Below are 10,620 nucleotides of genomic sequence, written 5' to 3' on the forward strand. Positions count from 1 at the left end.
AGCAGGTGGGTGAGTTGGCAAGTGAGTGGGTGGGTGAGTTGGTAAGTGTGTGGGCGAGTTGGTAAGTGAGCGAGTGGGTGAGTTGGTAAGAGAGCGAGCGGGTGGGTGAGTTGGTAAGTGAGCGAGTGGGTGGGTGAGTTGGTAAGTGAGTGAGTGGGTGAGCGAGTTGGTAAGTGAGCGAGTGGGTGGGTGTATTGGTAAGTGAGCGAGTGGGTGGGTGAGTTGGTAAGTGAGTGAGTGGGTGAGTTGGTAAGTGAGTGGGTGGGTGACTTGGTAAGTGAGCGAGTGGGTGAATTGGTAAGTGAGCAAGCGGGTGAGTGAATTGCTAAGTGAGCGAGTGGGTGAGCGAGTTGGTAAGTGAGTGAGTTGGTGGGTGAGTTGGTAAGTGAGCGAGTGGGTGGGCGAGTTGGTAAGTGAGTGAGTGGGTAGGTGAGTTGGTAAGTGAGTGGATGAGCTGGTAAGTGAGCGAGTGGCTGTGTGAGTTGGTAAGTGAGCGGGTCGGTGAGTTGGTAAGTGAGCGAGTGGGTGGGCGAGTTGTTAAGTGAGTGAGTGGGTGGGTGAGTTGGTAAATGAGCGAGTGGGTGGGTGAGTTGGTAAGTGAGCGAGCAGGTGGGTGAATTGGTAAGTGAGCGAGTGTGTGGGTGAGTTGGTAAGTGAGCGAGTGGGTGGGTGAGTTGGTAAGTGAGCGAGTGGGTGGGTGAGTTGGTAAGTGAGCGAGTGGGTGGGTGAGTTGGTAAGTGAGCGAGTGGGTGGGTGAGTTGGTAAGTGAGCGAGTGGGTGGGTGAGTTGGTAAGTGAGTGAGCAGGTGGGTGAGTTGGCAAGTGAGTGGGTGGGTGAGTTGGTAAGTGTGTGGGCGAGTTGGTAAGTGAGCGAGTGGGTGAGTTGGTAAGAGAGCGAGCGGGTGGGTGAGTTGGTAAGTGAGCGAGTGGGTGGGTGAGTTGGTAAGTGAGTGAGTGGGTGAGCGAGTTGGTAAGTGAGCGAGTGGGTGGGTGTATTGGTAAGTGAGCGAGTGGGTGGGTGAGTTGGTAAGTGAGTGAGTGGGTGAGTTGGTAAGTGAGTGGGTGGGTGACTTGGTAAGTGAGCGAGTGGGTGAATTGGTAAGTGAGCAAGCGGGTGAGTGAGTTGCTAAGTGAGCGAGTGGGTGAGCGAGTTGGTAAGTGAGTGAGTTGGTGGGTGAGTTGGTAAGTGAGCGAGTGGGTGGGCGAGTTGGTAAGTGAGTGAGTGGGCAGGTGAGTTGGTAAGTGAGTGGGTGAGCTGGTAAGTGAGCGAGTGGGTGAGCGAGTTGGTAAGTGAGTGAGTTGGTGGGTGAATTGGTAGGTGAGCGAGTGTGTGGGTGAGTTGGTAAGTGAGCGAGTGGGTGGGTGAGTTGGTAAGTGAGCGAGTGGGTGGGTGAGTTGGTAAGTGAGCGAGTGGGTGGGTGAGTTGGTAAGTGAGCGAGTGGGTGGGTGAGTTGGTAAGTGAGCGAGTGGGTGAGTGAGTTGATAAGTGAGCGAGTAGGTGAGTGAGTTGGTAAGTGAGCGAGTGGGTGGGTGATTTGGTAAGTGAGCGAGTGGGTGGGTGAGTTGGTAAGTGAGCGATTGGGTGGGTGAGTTGGTAAGTGAGCGATTGGGTGGGTGAGTTGGTAAGTGAGCAAGTGGGTGGGTGAGTTGGTAAGTGAGCAAGTGGGTGGGTTGGTAAGTGAGTGAGCGGGTGGGTGAGTTGGTAAGTGAGCGAGTGGGTGAGTGAGTTGGTAAGTGAACGAGTGGGTGGGTGAGTTGGTAAGTGAACGAGTGGGTGGGTGAGTTGGTAAGTGAGCGAGTGGGTGAGTTGGTAAGTGAGTGAGTGGGTGGATGAGTGGGTGAGTGAGTGAGTGAGTGGGTGAGTGGCTGAGTGAGTGAGTGAGTGGCTGAGTGAGTGGGTGAGTGAGTGAGTGAGTGTATGAATGAATGAGTGAGTGACTGGGTGAGTGAGTGGGTGAGTGACCGTGTGGCTGACCAATTAAACGTCTCTCTGTGTGTCCGGGTGGGTGGGTTTGTGCCTCCCATTCCCACCACCACCACCACCACCCTCCACCACCACCACCACCACCACAACAACAACAGCTCCATCCGCATCTCCCCCTTCTCCCGCTCCCTCCGCTCAATGGCCTCCTCCTCCTCCTCCGCCAACATCTCCGCCAACATCTCCGCCGCTCCTCCGTGGTCCCGCTGCGTCTTCTCGCCCTCCACCCTCCTCGCCTGCTCCCCTCCTCCTCCTCCTCCTCCTCTGTCCCCGCCTCCGGAGTGGAGCGCCCCGGGCGTCGCCCTCCGCCTCCTCTTCGCCCTGCTGATGCTCGCCACCGTGGCGGGCAACGCCCTCGTCATCGCCGCCGTGTCGGCCTTCGTCCACCTGCGGACGCGCACGAACGCCCTGGCCCTGTCGCTGGCCGCCGTCGACGCCCTGGTGGCCCTCGTTGTGATGCCGTTCAGCGCCGCGAGGACCGCCGGCGGAGGCTGCTGGGCCTTCGGAGGGCTCTTCTGCAGGCTGCACCACGCGCTCGACTACAGCCTCTGCACGTCGTCCATCGTCCACCTCAGCTGCATCGCCTTCGACCGCTACACGGCCATCTGCCACCCGCTGCGGTACCACGCGCTGGTGAGGAGTCGTGGAGGGGGGTGGTGGAGGTGGACGTGGGTGATGAGTTAATGGGTGAATTGATCGATGGATGGATGGACGAGTTAATGGATGATTTGATCGATGGATGGATGGATGAGTTAATGGATGAATTGATGGATGGATGGACGAGTTAATGGATGAGTTAACGGGTGAATTGATCGATTAATGGATGGATGAGTTAATGGATGATTTGATCGATGAATGGATGGACGGATGAATGAGTTAATGGATGATTTTATCCATGAATGGATGGATGAGTTAATGTGTGATTTGATCGATGAATGGATAGACGGATGGATGAGTTAATCGATGAGTTAATGGATGAATGGATGGACGGATGGATGAGTTAATGGAAGATCTGATCAATGAATGGATGGACGCATGGATGAGTTAATGGATGCTTTGATCGATGAATGGATAGATGAGTTAATGGATGATTTGATTGATGAATGGATGAACGGATGGATGAGTTAATGGATGATTTGATCGATGAATGGATGGACGGATGGATGAGTTAATGGATGATTTGATCGATGGATGGATGGACGGATGGATAAGTTAATGCATTATTTGATCAATGAATGGATTGACGGATGGATGAGTTAATGGATAGATGGACGGATGAATGGATGGATGGATGGACAGACGGATTGATGAATGGACGGATGGATGGATGAGTTAATGGATTAATTTATCGATGAATGGACATACCGGTGGACTCATGGATGGATATATGGATGGGTAAACGGATGGACGGATGGATGGACGGACGGATGGATGGACAGATAGATGGACAGATGATCAGATGGATGGACGGATGAACAGACGGAGCAGAACCATAATTTTTCGTTATTATTTTAACTTACCAAGTGTAATGTCCCACAGAGCTTCTGTGTAGTGGCTCTTTTTTGCAAGACGCTACCTGTCCATCAGAAATGAAATCAGCTCGACCAAGTGGCTGATATCATCATCATCATCATCGCGTGGACATTCATAGCAGCGGACAAATCCCTGTAAACGCGTGGAGACGTTTATTATAAATGTGGAGGCGCAAAAAACCGGAGAAACCGGGGAAAAATCCACGCGGCCATGGGGAGACAGAGCGAGAGAGAGAGAGACGCAGACTCCAAATTTACCGCCGGCGTCAGGGTAGGGATCGAACCCACGACCTCCTGTATGCCAGGTGCCTCTGCGGCCGTCTGGAACGTTCTTCCTTCTGATATTAAGAAGCCACTGAGGCTATCGACCTTTAAATCATCATCATCATCTGGATTGAAAACTCATTTTGAGAACTTTTTCTTGCTTCGAGTTTGGTAGCCGTCCCCTGCACCGCCGATTATATCACAGAAGGCAATGTATGGTGGGAACGAAGTTCAACATGCATACGCACCACACTATACACTACACTATACACTACACTATACACTACACTATACACTACACTATACACTACACTATACACTACTACACTATACACTACACTATACACTACACTATACACTACTACACTACTACACTATACACTACACTATACACTACACTATACACTACTACACTACACTATACACTACTACACTATACACTACACTATACACTACTACACCACACTATACACTACACTATACACTACACTATACACTACACTATACACTACACATACACTACTACACTACACTATACACTACTACACTATACACTACACTATACACTACACTATACACTCTACACTACACTATACACTATACACTACTACACTATACACTACACTATACACTACACTATACACTACTACACTACACTATACACTACTACACTATACACTACACTATACACTACACTATACACTACTACACTACACTATACACTATAATATACACTACACTATACACTACTACACTATACACTACACTATACACTACACTATACACTACTACACTATACACTACACTATACACTACTACACTACACTATACACTACACTATACACTACTACACTATACACTACACTATACACTACTACACTAAACACTACTACTTTACACTACTATACTATACACTACTACACTATACACTACACTATACACTACTACACTATACACTACTACACTATACACTACACTATACACTACACTATGCTATACACTACGCTATACACTAGTCTGTGCGTGAGTGATTGGGTTTATGAGTGAGTGGGTGAGTGAGTGGGTGAGTGAGTGTGTGGGTGACTGAGTGGGTGACTGAGTGGGTGAGTCAGTGAGTGGGTGAGTGGGTGAGTCAGTGAGTGAGTGGGTGAGTGAGTGGGTGACTGAGTGGGTGAGTCAGTGAGTGGATGGGTGAGTGAGTGGGTGAGTGAGTGGGTGACTGAGTGGGTGAGTCAGTGAGTGAGTGGATGAGAGAGTGAGTGGGTGACTGAGTGGGTGACTGAGTGGGTGAGTCAGTGAGTGGATGGGTGAGTGAGTGGGTTACTGAGCGAGCGAGTGAGTGACTGAGTGAGTGGGTGAGTGAGTGGATGAGTGAGTGAGTGGGTGACTGAGTGGGTGGGTGAGTGGGTGACTGAGTGGGTGAGTGACTGAGTGGGTGAGTGAGTGGATGGCTGAGTGGGTGAGTGACTAAGTGGGTGCGTGAGTGGGTGAGTGGGTGAGTCAGTGGGTGACTGACTGAGTGAGTGGGTGACTGAGTGAGTGAGTGGGTGACTGAGTGAGTGAGTGGATGGCTGAGTGAGTGCGTGACTGAGTGGGTGAGTCAGTGAGTGGGTGACTGACTGAGTGGGTATATGAGTGAGTGGGTGAGTGAGTGAGTGAGTGTGTGACTGAGTGAATGAGTGAGTGTGTGACTGAGCGAGTGTGTGAGTGGCTGAGTGGGTGAGTGGGTGACTATGTGGGTGAGTGAGTCAGTGAGTGAGTTACTGAGTGGGTGAGTGGGTGACTAAGTGGGTGAGTGAGTGAGTCAGTGAGTGGGTGACTGAGTGGGTGAGTGGGTGACTAAGTCGGTGAGTGAGTGAGTCAGTGAGTGCGTGAGTGAGTGAGTGAGTCAGTGAGTGGGTGAGTGAGTGAGTCAGTGAGTGACTGACTGAGTGAGTGAGTGGGTGAGTGGGTGACTAAGTGGATGACTGACTGAGTCAGTGAGTGAGTGACTGACTAACTGAGTGACTGACTGAGTCAGTGAGTGCGTGACTGACTGACTGAGTGACTGACTGAGTCAGTGAGTGCGTGACTGACTGACTGAGTGACTGACTGAGTCAGTGAGTGAGTGACTGAGTGAGTGAGTGACTGACTGACTGACTGAGTGAGTGACTGACTGACTGACTGAGTGACTGACTGAGTGAGTGACTGACTGACTGAGTGACTGACTGAGTGAGTGAGTGAGTGACTGACTGACTGAGTGACTGACTGAGTCAGGGAGTGAGTGACTGACTGAGTGAGTCAGTGAGTGAGTGACTGACTGAGTGGCTGACTGAGTCAGTGAGTGACTGAGTGACTGACTGACTGAGTGAGTGACTGACTGAGTGACTGACTGAGTCAGTGACTGACTGAGTTACTGACTGAGTCAGTGATTGACTGACTGAGTGACTGACTGAGTCAGTGAGTGACTGACTGAGTGACTGACTGACTGACTGAGTGATTGACTGACTGAGTGACTGACTGAGTCAGTGGCTGACTGACTGACTGAGTGAGTGGATGACTGAGTGACTGACTGACTGACTGAGTGACTGACTGAGTGACTGACTGACTGACTGAGTGACTGACTGAGTGACTGACTGAGTCAGTGAGTGACTGACTGAGTGACTGACTGACTGACTGAGTGAGTGACTGACTGAGTGAGTGGGTGACTGACTGACTGAGTGAGTGGATGACTGAGTGACTGACTGAGTGACTGACTGACTGACTGAGTGACTGACTGAGTGACTGACTGAGTCAGTGAGTGACTGACTGAGTGACTGACTGACTGACTGAGTGAGTGGATGACTGAGTGACTGACTGACTGACTGAGTGACTGACTGAGTGACTGACTGACTGAGTGACTGACTGAGTGACTGACTGAGTCAGTGAGTGACTGACTGAGTGACTGACTGACTGACTGAGTGAGTGACTGACTGAGTGAGTGGGTGACTGACTGACTGAGTGGGTGACTAAGTGGGTGAGTGAGTGAGTGAGTCAGTGAGTGACTGACTGAGTCAGTGACTGACTGAGTCAGTGACTGACTGAGTCAGTGACTGACTGAGTGACTGACTGACTGAGTGACTGACTGAGTCACTGACTGACTCACTGACTGAGTGGCTGACCGTAACGCCCTGCGGGCGACCTCCCGCCCGCCTCTCAGGTGAACCGGCGGAGCGTGGCGGTGATGCTGAGCTTCGCGTGGCTGGGTCCCACGTTCTACGTTCTGCCTTTCCTCCTGAACTGGAACACGGTGGGCATCGAGGCGATGGTGGTGGCTCGGACTTGCCCCGGTGACTGCGTGCTCTACAAGAACCTGGGCTTCGTGTTCATCGACACAGTGTGCGCCTTCTTCCTGCCCATGGGCGTCATGATGGTGGCCTACGCGAAGATTTACCGCGTGGCCCGGAGGCAGGAGAGGCAGATCCACGCGTCGAGGCGCAGGTGCTGGAGGGTTGGGGTTGGGGTGGGTGGGTGAGTGGGTGGGGGGGGTGGGTGGGTGAGTGGGTGGGTGGTGGGTGAGTGAGTGGGTGGGTGGGTGGGTGAGTGGGTGGGTGAGTGAGTGGGTGAGTGGGTGGGTGAGTGGGTGAGTGGGTGGGTGAGTGAGTGGATGAGTGAGTGGGTGGGTGAGTGGGTGAGAGATGGAGTGGGTGAGTGGGTGGGTGGGTGAGTGAGTGAGTGGGTGAGTGGGTGAGTGGGTGAGTGAGTGGGTGAGTGAGTGGGTGGGTGAGTGGGTGAGTGAGTGGGTGGGTGGGTGAGTGAGTGAGTGGGTAGGTGGGTGAGTGGGTGAGTGGTGGGTGGGTGAGTGGGTGAGTGAGTGGGTGAGTGAGTGAGTGGGTGAGTGGGGTGGGTGAGTGAGTGAGTGGGTGAGTGGGAGAGTGAGTAGGTGAGTGAGTGAGTTGGGTGAGTGAGTGTGTGCGTGGGTGGGTGAGTAAGTGAGTGGGTGGGTGGGTGAGTGAGTAGGTGGGTGAGTGAGTGGGTGAGTGAGTGGAGTGAGTAGGTGGGTGGGTGGGTGAGGGGTGGGTGAGTGAGTAGGTGGGTGGATGAGTGCGTGAGTGAGTGAGTGAGTAGGTGAGTGAGTAGGTGGGTGGGTGGGTGAGTGAGTGGGTGAGTGAGTGGGTGGGTGGGTGAGTGGTGAGTGAGTGGGTGAGTGAGTGGGTGAGTGGGTGAGTGAGTAGGTGGGTGAGTGGGTGAGTGGGTGGGTGGGTGAGTGAGTGAGTGGGTGAGTGAGTGAGTGGGTGAGTGAGTGGGTGAATGGGTGGGTGAGTGGATGAGTGGGTGGGTGAGTGAGTGGGTGAGTGAGTGAGTGAGTGGGTGGGTGACTGAGTGGGTGAGTGAGTGAGTGGGTGAGTGAGTGGGTGAGTGAGTGGGTGGGTGAGTGAGTGTGTGAGTGCGTGAGTGAGTGGGTGAGTGGGTGAGTGAGTGAGTGAGTGGATGGGTGGGTGAGTGAGTGAGTGAGTGGATGGGTGGGTGAGTGAGTGAGTGGGTGTGTGAGTAGGTGGGTGGGTGGGTGAGTGGGTGAGTGGGTGGTTGAGTGAGTGGGTGAGTGGGTGAGTGGGTGAGAGGTGAATGGGTGAGTGGGTGGGTGGTTGAGTGAGTGGGTGAGTGGGTGAGTGAGTGGATGAGTATGTGAGTGGGTGAGTGAGTGGTGAGTGAGTGAGTGGGTGACTGGGTGAGTGAGTGAGTGGATGAGTATGTGAGTGGGTGAGTGAGTCACCCCCTCCCCTACTCTCCCCCTCCCCCACCCCCCCCCCGCCCCCCAGGCGCAGCAGCAGCATGAGGAGGAGGAGGAGGAGGTCCGCCGCCGCTGGAGGCGAATGCGTCGTGAGCACGCCGCCGCCAAGACCCTGGGCGTCATCCTGGGCGTCTTCCTCCTGTGCTGGCTGCCGATCTTCCTGGCTCAGCGTCGTCGACCCGCTGACGGGGCTACGGCAGCGGGGGGCTCGCCTGGAGCGTGGTCACGTGGCTGGGCTACGCCAACTCAGCCGTCAACCCGCTGCTCTACGCCTCGCTCAACCGCCCCTTCCGCCGCGCCTTCGGCGCCCTCGTCCGCTGCCGCTGCCGGGGCGCCGGGCGGGCGGGCGACGAGGCCGAGGGTACGTCGTGAAGGGGGGGAGGGGGAGGTGGGGGGGGGAGGGGGGGAGTGGGGGGGTGGAGTGGGGGATGGAGTGGGGGATGGAGGGGGCCGAGGGTACGTCGTGAAGGGGGGGGGGGTGGAGGGGGGGTGGAGGGGTGGAGGGGGGAGGGGGGGGTGGAGGGGGGATGGAGTGGGGGATGGAGTGGGGAGGGAGTGGGGAGGGAGTGGGGGAGGGAGTGGGGGAGGGAGTGGGGGATGGAGTGGGGGGATGGAGGGGGGAGGGAGTGGGGGATGGAGTGGGGGAGGGAGTGGGGGAGGGAGTGGGGGATGGAGTGGGGATGGAGTGGGGAGGGAGTGGGGGAGGGAGTGGGGGAGGGAGTGGGGATGGAGTGGGGGATGGAGTGGGGGATGGAGTGGGGGATGGAGTGGGGGAGGGAGGGGGGATGGAGTGGGGGAGGGAGTGGGGGAGGGAGTGGGGGATGGAGGGGGGGATGGGGTGGGGATGGAGTGCGGGAGGGAGTGGGGGAGGGAGTGGGGGAGGGAGTGGGGGATGGAGTGGGGGAGGGAGTGGGGGAGGGAGTGGGGATGGAGTGGGGGATGGAGTGGGGATGGAGTGGGGGAGGGAGTGGGGGAGGGAGTGGGGGATGGAGTGGGATGGAGTGGGGAGGGAGGTGGGGGAGGGAGTGGGGGAGGGAGTGGGATGGAGTGGGGGATGGAGTGGGGGATGGAGTGGGGGATGGAGTGGGGGAGGGAGGGGGGATGGAGTGGGGGAGGGAGTGGGGGAGGGAGTGGGGGATGGAGGGGGGGATGGGGTGGGGGATGGAGTGCGGGAGGGAGTGGGGGAGGGAGTGGGGGAGGGGAGTGGGGGATGGAGTGGGGGAGGGAGTGGGGGAGGGAGTGGGGGATGGAGTGGGGGATGGAGTGGGGATGGAGTGGGGAGGGAGTGGGGAGGGAGTGGGGGATGGAGTGGGGATGGAGTGGGGATGGAGTGGGGGAGGGAGTGGGGAGGGAGTGGGGGATGGAGTGGGGATGGAGTGGGGGAGGGGAGTGGGGGAGGGAGTGGGGGAGGGAGTGGGGGATGGAGTGGGGAGGGAGTGGGGGAGGGAGTGGGGGAGGGAGTGGGGGAGGGAGTGGGGGAGGGAGTGGGGGAGGGGAGTGGGGGATGGAGTGGGGGAGGGAGGGGGGGATGGAGTGGGGGAGGGAGTGGGGGAGGAGTGGGGGATGGAGGGGGGGATGGGGTGGGGATGGAGTGCGGGAGGAGTGGGGAGGGAGTGGGGGAGGGAGTGGGGGATGGAGTGGGGGAGGGAGTGGGGAGGAGGTGGGGATGGAGTGGGGGATGGAGTGGGGATGGAGTGGGGGAGGGAGTGGGGGAGGGAGTGGGGGATGGAGTGGGGATGGAGTGGGGAGGGATGGGGAGTGGGGGAGGGGGAGTGGGGGATGGAGTGGGGATGGAGTGGGGGAGGGAGTGGGGAGGGAGTGGGGGAGGGAGTGGGGGATGGAGTGGGGAGGGAGTGGGGGAGGGAGTGGGGAGGGGAGTGGGGGAGGGAGTGGGGGAGGGAGTGGGGGAGGGAGTGGGGGAGGGAGTGGGGGAGGGAGTGGGGGAGGGAGTGGGGGATGGAGTGGGGGAGGGAGTGGGGGAGGGAGTGGGGGATGGAGGGGGGATGGAGTGGGGGATGGAGTGGGGGAGGGAGTGGGGGAGGGAGTGGGGGAGGGAGTGGGGGAGGGAGTGGGGGATGGGTGGGGGAGGGAGTG

General features: G+C 56.7%; 1 pseudogene; it reads left to right on the plus strand.

Moving 5' to 3' along the window:
- The first annotated feature begins 2,121 nt into the window (after window positions 1–2,121).
- On the plus strand, window positions 2,122–8,898 carry LOC142907512 (trace amine-associated receptor 365-like; annotated as a pseudogene).
- Window positions 8,899–10,620: the final 1,722 nt, after the last annotated feature.

This window comes from Petromyzon marinus, chromosome 79 (assembly GCF_048934315.1).
Source record: "Petromyzon marinus isolate PM22_M1 ecotype Great Lakes invasive population chromosome 79, UKy_Petmar_22M1.pri1.0, whole genome shotgun sequence".
NCBI classification, from domain to species: domain Eukaryota; kingdom Metazoa; phylum Chordata; class Hyperoartia; order Petromyzontiformes; family Petromyzontidae; genus Petromyzon; species Petromyzon marinus.